Raw genomic sequence first — 13,459 nt, forward strand, 5'->3', positions numbered from 1 at the left:
GATTCATATAATAAGTGCATGTTTACATTTGTAGGGAGCTGCTGCACCCTCTTCATATGTGGTTGTACCATTTTACATTCCACCAGCAAAGTAAATGTGTCCCTCATTAATTTGATAAATGAACATAAATAAATAAATCCAGAAAGACATGTAACTAAACATATAACTTAAACCTTATTTTTTAAAGTTTCTTTTTAAGAAATAATTTAAATGTATAAATATGGACACTAAAAATAAAAAATATATATATAACAAATGAAGATACAGGTAGGAATGCTAACTCGATATATGAAACAATATATTAAACTAGAGGTCTGGTACACAAATTTGTGCACAAGTGGGGTCGGGCTGGCCGGCCCATCCAGATAGGGCTTGGGGGGTAGGGAGTAGGGGATGCGGGAGGTTGGCTAGCACCACCCCTGATGAGGGGGGGGATGATCAGGGGTGGTGTTGGCCAGGGGGTGGGGCTGTGGACGGTTGGTGGTCGGCCCTGCCCCTTGGTCGAACTCCTGGTCGAATTCCCGGCCGAGGGGACAATTTTCATATTAGCCTTTTATTATATTGGGTAATACACATTATATTTTGAGTCTAATTACTTAATTAGAATAATTAAGCAGTGTTATTTATATAGACTCAGACATCAGTTATTAGTAAGGGCTCTTCTTTTACGCACAGGTAAGGTAGCTAGGTGGTTTATTTGCATGTCATCTTTATGTCTCCATGTGTTAGTTAAGCTGTTTTTCACATCATTACAAATGGCACAAACCACATAATCAAATACTGCAAATATATTGGCATTTGTCAGGAGGCAAATATGTCTTATTCTTTTAGGAGTTAGACTTATTTTTCTAATCATGAATTAACATCTTGCTTGTAATTTATTTTGTTTTATTATAACTTTCCCTGGGCTGGGCCCCAAATAACCCTAAATCTATCACTCAGACTTAATGTTCACTCTGCCCCAGGCGACCATGTCTTAGCATCCTGCCAGAGTTAATATCTGTCTAATTGGTCATGCACTTGCTGACTGTAGGAAAGTGCTTATGTATGTGATTGCAAGGATGATAGGAATATCAACAGTGATACTTGTCCCAGCTACTTTGCCGTTCATAATGCAATTTAAGTACATTTTATATTTCATCTTTATAGAATTAAATGACAAATAGCATTATTTTACAGATTAGGAAAGCAGGCTCAGAACGCCTAAGAGGTAGGCGAAGTTCTACAACTAGGAGGCTTGGGTGATGACTCTTCAGGATTCTGTCACATTGGTGTTCCTTTTGTAAGCAAATGCACTCGCTGTCCTTTGCCTCTGGGCATTTCATTTCAAGGACACTTGTGTAATACTCTTGTAAGACTGAGAGAGGGCCTCCTTCAAAGCGAGGGTCAGGTAAGTTTACTTGCAGCCCATTAAAAAGAATTGGGTTCCCTCAGCTTGACATTTCTTAGCTGTGATGCAAACCTACTGTGTAGCCACATCCATCTGGGCCTTTTCACACTGGCTGCCTGGGCACTGGGACAAGGAGAACTGACATGGAAATGAAACCATGAATCTATCTGATCCAGAAGTCTCCTGTCTTCTGCCAGCACCCTGAAACTGGCCAACGAGTTAGTTTGCAAGTGTGGTAAAATCTCAGACTTGTCATAGTTCTTGGAAATAAATTATGAAACAGAAGAGCCAAATATTTCTTTAGTTTTGTGGTTTAATATACATTTCATATGCTACAGTGGGTCCCAAGACACTAAATTAATATATTCAGATTCCACAGGACTTTTTAACATAAAAAAGGAGGCTACATATGCACGCATTTTAATTTTTTGCATGTTTGTGTGTATATACGATATCTCTGGAGGGAGGCAAAAACTGACGACAATGGTAGCATCTGACGAAGGGAACTATGTTCTTCCAGATGGGAGGGAAGGTTTTTTGTTTTTTTTAAATCATGCCCATATTTGCACTTAACTGAATTGTGTTCTTCGAAGAAGGTAGTAAAGTATGACAATTGGTAAAAATCAAGCTTTCCAGGTTCACATTCTTGACTAATGGACTGACTTACATTGATCAGATTACTTAAAATTAACTTCTATGTGCTTTAATTTCCTTATTTGTAAAATTTTGCAGTTAAAATAACCACCTAACAGATTTTGAGGTGCTTTACCTAAATATACATGGTGCTTTAGAATAAGTGTTTATTGAGTGTCAGCCATAATGATTCAAAATAATGTTTAAATGACTTTCAAGTCATTGTTATCTGACAACATCCTTCTAAATTACTTTCTAAGTGACAGAGCATTAGATGAATACAAGATGCAACACAAAGTAAAAATACTGGTATATATGTGCATATATAGAGTATATATAATATATACTCTCTATATATATAGAGTTTTTAGTTCATACTGAGATGCAAGTCATTAAGGTTGAAACATACATTTTGAACGTGTTTTGATAGAGAGGGAGATAAAAACGCTGGGTGTCTCAGCAAAAAGCTTTGGGCTCCACAGATATGGTAAGAAAATTACAGAAAGAAATCTCAGTGGTGAAAACATAAACTGTTCACCTGAAAAATTGGTTCCTTAGGTGCGCACTGCTTCCGTAAATGGTTACTAGTTAATCTCTTTCCCTTGTTTTTCTTATTTGTTAATTTATTCCTTAATTCAACAGTTATTTATGGAGCACCTTCAATCTATCAGGCTTGAGATGAAAAAAAAATGTTAATAAAATAACACACTATTTTATTATTAATAAGTAATATTATTATAATCATTTAACAAATGTGAAGACTAAGGCTTAAACGTGTTACATGATTTATGGAAAGCCACACAGCTCAGTTTTCTTGTGAAATGTTGATTACAATGCTACCTATTTTTTGAGGTTTAAATGAGATAATAACTGGAAATCACTTACTCCAGGGCTTATATCTCAGACATACCATTCTTTTGGAATAATCTCTGACATATCAGGAATTGACTCATTCTGGTACTGTTTTTCTTTTTCTTTTTTTGTAAGTAAAAACACCACTTATGCAGATAATATACCTTACCCCCATCCTATATTATATCCCTTGATATCTTCTATTCTCTAGTGATGGGGCATTTCTGAAATTAAAATTCTAGAAGCTCAGCTTCTTGGGCTCTAGCTCTGGATTCCCAAAACTGATGTAAATAGAATTATTTCTTTGTTGTATAACCACTAGTTGACTGTGCACATTGATTCTTATGACATGTATCAGAACCTTAAGTAGGACTGTAGCTATCTGTGGACACAGATAAGATCACTGATGTTCTGAGTCAGCCCAAGCCTTACTGTAAGTTTCATTTTCAATTATCTGCATGTTTATTGTTTATGGTGGCACCTGTTAAACTAGATGTACTTGTCAGATATGTACTATTTCTGGGAAGGATGAAAGCTTCATCTAAACTTAATTCAAGTTAAAAATGTGAAGCAACCTCATTGAAGGGTGGAAAGTCATTTCTGCCAAGACATTTCTGCTAAAGGGAGAGATCTTAGAATTTCCCAAACTGCATCCATTTTCAATAATCTACCATATTTCTGTTTGTCTAATTATCACTATATGTTTGAGAAAGGCAGAGTTCTAAGATGACCTGCTAAGATTACCAATCCCTGGCATATATACACCTTCTCCCAGACAGTCACCCTCTGACCTGGGTGCTTCTGTGTTTGGACTTTTCAGATGTAGTTAAGGTCCCACGTCAGTTGACTTAAAAATGGGAGAACATCCTGCTTGAGACTGACCCAGTCATGTGAGCCCTTCAAAGGAACTGGGATTTTCCAGGGAGAGAGGTATGAAGTGTGAGAGGGATTCTAGATGAAGGAGAGTCCCCACTGCTGGTTTGGGAGATGAAGGGTCCAGGTGGCCTCTGGGAGATGAATGTGGCCTCCATCTAATGTCCAGCAAGGAAATGGGGACCTGAGTCTGACAACCACAAGGAACAAAACTGGGCCATCAGACTCTAAGATAACTGAATGCTTCGGATGAGAATGGTCAGCCTGACACCTTGATTTCAGCCTGTGAGAGCAGGGATCCAGGCATGCTGTGCCCAGACTTCTGACCTATGGTCTGGGAGCTAATAAATAGCTATGGTGTTAAGCCACTAATTTGGTCACAACTTTTTTATACAGCAATAGAAAACTAATACTAGTAAACGGGTTGGCCATAATTTAAATGCAGTATTCTAAGCATTGCTTTTTAGAATTTCTTTTCTATCTTCTCTCTTCAACCTGGACACCGATATTGCTATTTAAAACTACAATTGGTGATCTGGTGTGAAAGGTGGATGAGATTTCAATGAGCCTAGATTGAAAATGTACAAATGGATAGAAGTCTCCTGCCAACATTAGCAGACTCTCTCCTGAAGTTTTGTCTAAGTGCACAGGTTTCCTTAACACCGTGCTTACCCTTTCACTGTTCCCTCTCTCTCCTCTCACAGGTAATTGCACAGAGGAATGCTCAAAGCATGTGTCATCAGTTTAGTTTTTAAGAGTCACAATAATTCTGAGTTTCAGAGTCTAAATGGGGCCTGTGAGAACTAGCTGAGCCTTATTGCTCAGTGGATGACCCTCCAGTAAATCTGCCTCTTGCTGTTTTCTACTTCAGGGTAGCAAAAAGGAAATGCTTACCCTGAGGAGAGAATGAAGGCTATAAACACTTTTTTTATGTGTTTGTTTTTGCATTAACTACAGTTTTTCATCTAATCTAAAATACTATTGATTGCAATCTCTATTTATTTATTTATTTATTTATTTACTTACTTACTTACTTACTTACTTACTTACTTTTTTATTTGTTCATCCTCTCCCTAGGATATTTTTCCACTGAGTTTTGAGAGAGTGGAAGGGAAGGAGGGAGAGAGACAGAGAAAGAAAGAGAGAGGAAGAGAGAGAGAGAGAGAGAGAGAGAGAGAGAGAGAGAGAGAGAGAGAGAGAGAGAGAAACATCAATGTGACAGAGACACATCAATTGTCTGCCTCCTCCTCCACATGCCCTGACCAACCAGGATTGAAACCAAAACCCAGGCACATGCCTTTCACCAGGAATCGATCCCGAGATTCTTGGGTACATGAGCAGACATTCCAACCACTAAGCAATACCGGCCAGGGCAAGCACACATTATATTTTAAAAAGAAAAAGTTGCTACCATTTAAAACCATGATGCAATGCTTTCTTGACGGTTAGATTGTTATTTTATAGTAATTGAGAGAACACTTTTGGTTTTAATTATAGTCTTCTAAAAAATATAAACCACCATTTTTATATGTAGAGTAAAAAAATATCAGCCAGTTAAATTGGGTATCACATTTCTAAATTTGTCACATTCAGAGTACAACTTTAAAATCATTTTTCAACTCAGTGTTGTTGACTTTTATGTTTTTCTCCATATAATCAAAAGCATTGATGATAGAGAATTTTTTTAAATAATTTTTTAAGCTAATAATGCTGGGCTCTCTGACAGTTGTACAATATTAAACAAGCCTACTTTGGGCTCTTATGTTTTGGAAAGATTTTAACTGCATTCAATCCACTATCTTTTAACTATTTGTTCCTTATGGGTTAAGAGCTGTTTTCCAAACAGCTAATACCATTTTCCCAAAATTTGGTGGTTACATTTTGAACACATGAGCAGGTTCTAGAAGAACTAGCTCTCAATGGAGAGAAAGTATAAAATATAGTTGATGTTAAGATGCATCCATATTTCAGAAAAGTTAAATCGTAAAAATATGCCATTTAAAGATGAAATTAAGTATCTCAATATAACAGTATCCTGCTGCCATTTTTACCTCTGGCAAAATTTTAAATATTATTTACTTAAATTAAATTGCAAAGAAATTGTCTATGAAAGCTTTTAACTTAGCACTGGGGACACCAATAATCAATTACCTTTTCCTGTAGCTAGGTCATTCTTGTCTTTGTTTCCATTTCTTCTGACATTTTTAAGGAGGATACAATTAGTCTTACCATACCTAGCCCACCCCTCCTTTAAGACCCTTTAACATGAAGTGATTCCTGATATGAAGCAAGTATTAATGACTTGAAATGCCTTTCACATAAAATGCTAAAGTGTTATCAGTTTTATATTATAATATTGTATGTTCTTTCAAGTATCCAAATAAATATCTATTTTTATTTATATAACATATATTGCATACTGAGGAAACACTATATTTCTAGTGCGATTATATTGCTAAATTTTGCATCACATTGCCTGTCATACAATACATTTGGATGTCCCTCAAATCTCATGCATAATATATTTGAAGTCGAATTCATATTCTTTCTCCTAAGATCCACTTATTTGTCAATTTCCTATCTCAGCACCTCCTAAAGTATGGGAAATTAGAAATTGCATCCACTGTTCTCTCAGTCCTTCCTTCTTCATTCTATCAACTAATTCCATAAATTTTACTTTCCTATAATATCTCTTGAAACTGGCTTTCTCTTTTCTAAGATTTACTGACTGATTTCTGTCCATCATTATTTTAATCCTAGATTAATATGATAGCTTCTTTACTGGTCTCTCTATAACCAATCTATCTTCCACTCCCTCTAACATCCTATTAGACTAACTTATAAAATAAAAATATAATTATGCCATTTATGTTTTGAAAGACCTAAATGTTTTTCCTAAAACTTAAAGGGAAAAATGTTTTAACTGTTCCACTTAACACAAAATGCTTTTCATGACCTAACATACCAATTATTACATGATATTCTTAATTTCTATTTAATTACTTTATTTACTATGAGCATTCCAAATAATTCTATGTATTTATACATGACAAATTCTAATCTAGGTGCATTAACACCTCCCACACTGCCAACTTAATGCCTGCTTGTGCTTTAAAATTCAAGTCACATCTACTCATCATTTTGGGAAAAAGTCCTCAAGATTCTCCTAGTTTATGTGAGTGTCCTCTGTAGTCATGAAGCCCTTTGCATCATATCTCTGTCATTACACTTAACTCATTGCACTATTATAATTAAGTCATATCTTCCTCCTGTTCTATAAGCTACAAAAAAGAATGGACTAATTTCTTGTTGGAATGTTCAGTTATTTTGCTATTTGTCCTTTTGCCTATTTTAACTTTATATTTCCAACAAAACTAATAATTTTTAAGCACTCAAAGATATTTACTGAGGAAATTAGTCTTCCTAATAACAGTTTATTACTACAGTTAGCAAGGAACATGTCTTTTGGCCTCCAAATAGTGGTTTTCAAACTTCACTCTGGCAAGTCCTAGGAATCCTCTTGAGCTATTTTTGGAGTTTGTTTGATGTTTTAAAATATATATAAAACTTTGATAAAGGTTAAAATTATTAAACAATATAAAATGAGTAAGGTCAATCACATAGGTATAACTGGCAAGCTTCATTTTACCAAATATCAGTAGGAGGGTGAGTTTAATTTTAGTGTTCAGATATAATGACTGATCCCCTATCTCACAAGATTGCCAACATATTACATCAGCTCTCAGTCCTTCTTCCAAAAATATTCCATGGATGTTTATTACCAAGACTACTCAGAAAATTAGATTTATCCACCAAGGTTGATTTCTAGAAATTTTTCCCCTGATCACCAGCTCTTTGCTATTCAAAACTCAGTTTAGTTATCGTCTTTTCTAAACACAAACCTATTTTCATTCTCTACATAGGAACAATCAAAATCTGATTTCTTATTTGTTTCTTGTTTTTCCCTATTGAAACACAAGCTTTATGAGAAGTTTTTCTATGTTGTTTCACAATGATATTTTAGTGCCAATATATATAAAACTAAAAATTAAGTAACATTTTTGGAATTAGAATTACGGTGGTAATATAACTTGAATAGATAAGTGTTCTTCCAAGCATGAATTATTTGATGTAGTTGTGACAGGGTCAATTAGAATGCAAAGGATTAATACTGTGAGCACAAGCATTGTTTGAACAATGCTAATTTATGTGGTATTTATGGGAAGTTGTTTCATTACAGCTACTCATTATTTTTAGTTGGCTACTTATCCCAAAATATTTTAATGCACATTTTGTCTTTTGGGGGAAGAAACCACCTCATGATGATACTAATATATCTTGCATTTATGGCATAAGTTATCTCAATGTACAATTGTGTTGAAACTTTTCTCATTGCTGCCTTGTCTAGAGAAAATATCAGATCCATAATTATTTTTTTTTCTTACAATTCTTCACTTACACTAGCAGCTTAAATTAAAGTTGTTTTTCTTCCAAGAGTTAAAGATATTTCAGTAAAGGCATTAAATTCTCCTTCCTTACAAATTTTTTGGTTGCCTTCATTTAGTGTTACTCTTAGAGGACAATGAAAATGTGACAGATTTACATGAGCTTTTCTTAGCGTTACCCATATTCAACTGTGCCAATCTCCACTGAGATAACTTTCATAGAAAGCTTGCTAAATTCTTTGAATTCTATATAGAATTCATTAGATCAGATTTCTAGATTCTATGTTGATAATATTAGATAATATGTATGGAAATTTACTTAAAAATATATGAGGAATAACAAAATTAATTCCCATTTTCACTGTAATTGACTTTCTGTGGAGTCTTATTCTAATTCAGTTCTCTATTAAAGAAGAATTTTTACTGAATCTAAGTAAACCAGTGGTAAACAAATATAACCATTGGGATGTTGGAAATATTGCTCAGTGAAGCAAATTCCTTGTGGTATAATTATACTACATTTTTAGGATGCCTTAAAATATACTGTTCCTACCACTTGAGTGGCTACTTATACAATGTTGTATAATGTTGAATGCTTAATATAAATTGTATGCTCTAGCGCTTCCTTTTTTAGAGCTTTTATACTACAATGCATGCTATAGAAAACATAAAAATGGGAGTAAGTAAACAAAATAAAAAAGACAAATATCTTAGTGATTACAGTATATAAAAGTTCCTTTTTAATCTTTAATAAATACTAAGCACTTCAAAGATTTTCCTCACTTTTTGCATAATTCTAGTATAATATAATAAATTAATAGTACAGACACATGTATTTTAGATTTAGATATGTATTAAGTAAAGTCTTCTTGAATTGTGCCCCTCTGATTTATCTTTTCTGAATCTTACTTGAATTAGCTAGTTTTGTCTTATTCTAGTGTTACTTTTGTCCCTTTCTAATTAGGAGTCTTTATTTTCCCGCTTTCTCCTTTAAAATCTCAGAAGCTATCAATTTATCTTTTTTAAAAAATCCTAAGAAGGAAACCCCTTGAAGATACAACACCTCCTATATTCCTATACTGGTGTGTGTGTGTGTGTGTGTGTGTGTGTGTGTGTGTGTGTGTGTGTATAAATAAATATTTGTTGAAGAAATAAACTTAAGCCCAGCCGGTGTGCCCCAGTGGTTGAGTGTTAACCTGAACCAGGAAGTCACAGTTCAATTCCTGGTCAGGGCACATGCCCAGGTTGTAGGATCAATACCCAATATGGGGTGTGCAGGAGACAGTCAATCCATGGTTCTCTCTCATCATTGATGTTTCTATCTCTCCATTCCCTTCCTCTCTGAAATCAATAAAAATATATAATTTTTAAAAAAGAAATAAACTTGAAAAAAGTGAAAGTGAAGGATGGTACATAGTTGTCCTATGTTATGGCAGTTACTATAGCTTATTCCACTTAGCATAGTATTCTCAAGGTCCATCCATATTGTCACAAATGGAAGAATTTCTTTTCTATAGCTAGGAAATATTCCCCTGTGTATAAACTGGTATATCACATCTTCTTTATCCAATTATCTGTTGGCAGGAACTTGGGTTATTTTCATATGTTGGCTATTAATGAATAATGCTGCAATGGATATATATCTATATTGAGTGGCCAGATTATTATGACCCCTGACGTTTGTAGGCAAATTAGCTATAATTTCACACTGAAGTTGCTAGAGGGCCAGACCATTATAAACAGGGAAGCAGGTTATTTACCACGACAGTAGAAGTGATTTTTTTCTGAAGATATGGGTAAACAACACAATTTAGCAGCCTTTGAACATGGTATGAATACACACACACACAAACACACACACACACACACAGTGGCCAGGTTATTATGACCACCTGACGTTTGAAGGCAAATTAGCCGTACACTGCATTGTATGGGATATGGAAGCCGAAGGCCTGTTCGAACACCTTTGCTTTCTGCAGTTATCAAGATAAAACGTCTCCAATTCGCACAGGAACACAAGGATTGGACAGTCGAGCATTGGTAAAAAGTCCTGTGGTCCGATGAGTCAGGTTTCCAGTTGCATCATGCAGATGGCAGAGTGAGAATTTGGTGGAAATAGCATGAAAGCATGTACCCCACATGCATGAGTACAGCCCTTCAAGCTGGTGGGGGCAGTGTTATGGTTTGGCGCATGTTTTCTTGGAATGATTTGGGCCCTTTAATTTGTGTGGAACAATGTCTGAATAGCACAGTGGTTCTCAACCTTGGCTGCACATTAGAATCACCTGGGAATCTTTTTAAAATCCTGATTTCTGGGCCTCATCCTCTGGAAATTCTGTTTCTTTGTTATGGGGTGGGGCCACAACATTAGTAACAAAGAAACAGAATTTCCGGAGGATGAGGCCCAGAAATCAGGATTTTAAAAAAATTCCCAGGTGATTCTAATGTGCAGCCAAGGTTGAGAACCACTGGAATAGCACAACATACCTAAGTATCATTGCTGATCAAGTTCATCCTATCATATTGATGGTGTATCCCAATGGAGATGGCTTCTTCCAACAAGACAGTGCGCCATGCCACGGTGCTCGTATTGTGCAGGAGTGGTGTCAAGAACATGAGGGAGACTTTACCTTGCTTAGGTGGCCCCCACAATCACCAGATCTCAATCCAATTGAGCATTTGTGGGATGAAGTTAAAAGAGCCATCAGGCAGCTGGTTCCACAACCATCAAATCTCACAGAACTGGACAGTGCTATTCATCAGGCATGGTGTCAGATTCCTCGCATCACCTTTCAACAGCTCATGGAGTCACTGCCAAGAAGAATCGCCGCAGTACTGAAGGCAAAAGGTGGCCCAACAAAGTACTGATGGGGTGGTCATAATAATCTTGCCACTCAGTGTATATCTACACATTGAATTGCTGGGACATATGGAGTTATTATGCAAGGGTTGCCCCTACAGAGTAGGATTCACTTTAGCAAGGCTCTGGGGCCTGTTGATTCTTCCCTTTGTGTGTGCCATTTGTGGAGGTGGTTGGGCGTTACGCTGGTATAGTCTGAAGCTGGTCACCTGGTTTGTTGGTTTTCAAGGCCTTTTAGGAAGGGCTCTGGTGCAGGCCAAGTTCAGCTGCTGCCTGTTCCCTCCCTGGAACCACTTGTATATGCTATGAAGTATTCTGTAAAAGATTGCCACATGTGCTGGGCTTAGAGGGGCCTGGAAGAGGCTAAGCTGTGAACTGAGGCCAGCTGCTTCTAGAGCCAGACTTGGGGATGATTAGCAAGAGGTATAAGGTATGCCAAGGCCAGATGCTTCTTGTTTGGGGTTTGTGAACCTTTGACAAATTTTAGGAAAGTCCACAGCATGAGCCAAGACAGGCCATTTTATGGAAAAGCCACTGGAAACAGCTTGGGTGGGCCCAAAAGTTGGGTGGGGTTTCCCAGAATCACCAATGCAGGGCAAACTATGTATGCCAGGTTAATGGAGATGAAGTTATGGTACCTGCTTGCCAATTTTTGGGGGGTAGTATTCAACAAAGGAACAATGGCCTCTGCTGCCAGTACTTCTGTCTGGGAGAATGCTGTCCCTCCAACCCTTGCTCTGAAGCCAGACTATTCAGTTCTTCCTCAAATGTCCATGGCACCTTTTAATTTGCTGTCCCAGCACCAGGGCTCAGAGTGAGTCATTCAAGAGGTAAGTCCATGTGCGGCCCCTTCAAGAGGAACACCTGGAATTCCAGAATCTCTCCATTTCACTCAGCCACAATCCCCTCTGGTTTTCAAAGCCAGAAGTTATAGGCACCTCTCTTCCTGGCACTGGAACCCTGGGCTGTGGCAGCTGGTATGGAGCTGGAATCCTTCACTCCTCTGGGGGACCTCTGTAGCTGAGATATCCCTCCCGACTTTTCACCACCACACGTGAGTGTGGGGCCAGCCTATTCAGTGTCTGTGCCCCTCCTACCAGTCTCTGTATGGCTTCTTCTGTATATACTTAGTTATAGGACTTCTGTTCAGCTAGATTTCAGGCAGTTCTCAATGATGGTTGTCCTGTAGTTTAGTTGCAATTTTGATGTGGTCTTGGATGGAGGTGAGCCTAGCTTTTACCTTGAACATAGTCTTAAATTTAAGATTCACAAATGTTAACTACAATGGCCTTTGAGCCAATTATTTCTCAGTTATACCAAACACAATGATTAATACCTTAATTCCTGGGACTTTCCAATGTGGCCTTTGAAGATGTATTTTTAATGCTGTTTTCTATTACAAGCAGCTTATCTAATTTTCTTGAATCTCTATTCCCATGGATAATGTTATACTAGTAGGCAATGATCCCTGGTATTTTTGTCAGAAAGAATAGAATCTTCTCTTCACTTCTTTTGTCAATGGTGAAGATCTGTTCACCCCTTTGACTGTCTTATTCTTGCCATGTTGTGTATCATTAAATGTAGTTTAACTTAATTAAAACATTAGAGCTCACAGGCCAATAAACATACATAGCCAGACTATGTTGAATCTGTGGTTTTGATTTAACTGGGGGGCTATGTGTAGACTAATTATTCTTATTCTCACTGAATTACCCCCAACACACACAAAAACACATACTTAGCTTAACTCTAATGGGGACATTTGGTATTTGGAATACAGTTCATTTAGATTAGGTAACTATATAGTCAAGTGATCGCCATAATAATGGGAGACATAGCATTAACTGCATAAATGAGAATTGCATGCACTAGCACATAAGAAGGTTTTAACAATAACAGTGTAACAAGAAGTATAGTATAATAAAGTTAGCAGACATGTTTTCTAAAAAAAAAAATAATAAAAGTATATAAAATAGGAAATGTCCACTATTACTTTGAATGCAATTCAAGAAGTTTATAATGTATGGGAAAATACAATGCCAATTTTATTTTGATAGAAATTTAAAATGTAAAACCTAAATAATAATAAAACTTTATCAATGTTATGAACCATTTATTATATATCCAATCTATGCTAGGTACAGTAACAATGATTTTATGTGTAATCATCACTATTCCCATATTAACTAGCCTATACAATTCTAAATTGCCAAATGAAGTAACTATGTCTAAGTAACATTGTCTAAGAAATGACTTGACAATAAGCAAGTTCAAAATCAGATTTATCTATCCAACTATAAAGCCCCTGCAAGTTATCCAGGCATATAATACTTTATTCACTTGGACAAAATTGTTAGAGAAGTGAATTTGCTTCAAACCAGCTATTATGGCTGAAGTTTATAAACA

The sequence above is a fragment of the Myotis daubentonii genome, chromosome 10 (genome assembly GCF_963259705.1).
Source record: "Myotis daubentonii chromosome 10, mMyoDau2.1, whole genome shotgun sequence".
In the NCBI taxonomy this organism is placed as follows: domain Eukaryota; kingdom Metazoa; phylum Chordata; class Mammalia; order Chiroptera; family Vespertilionidae; genus Myotis; species Myotis daubentonii.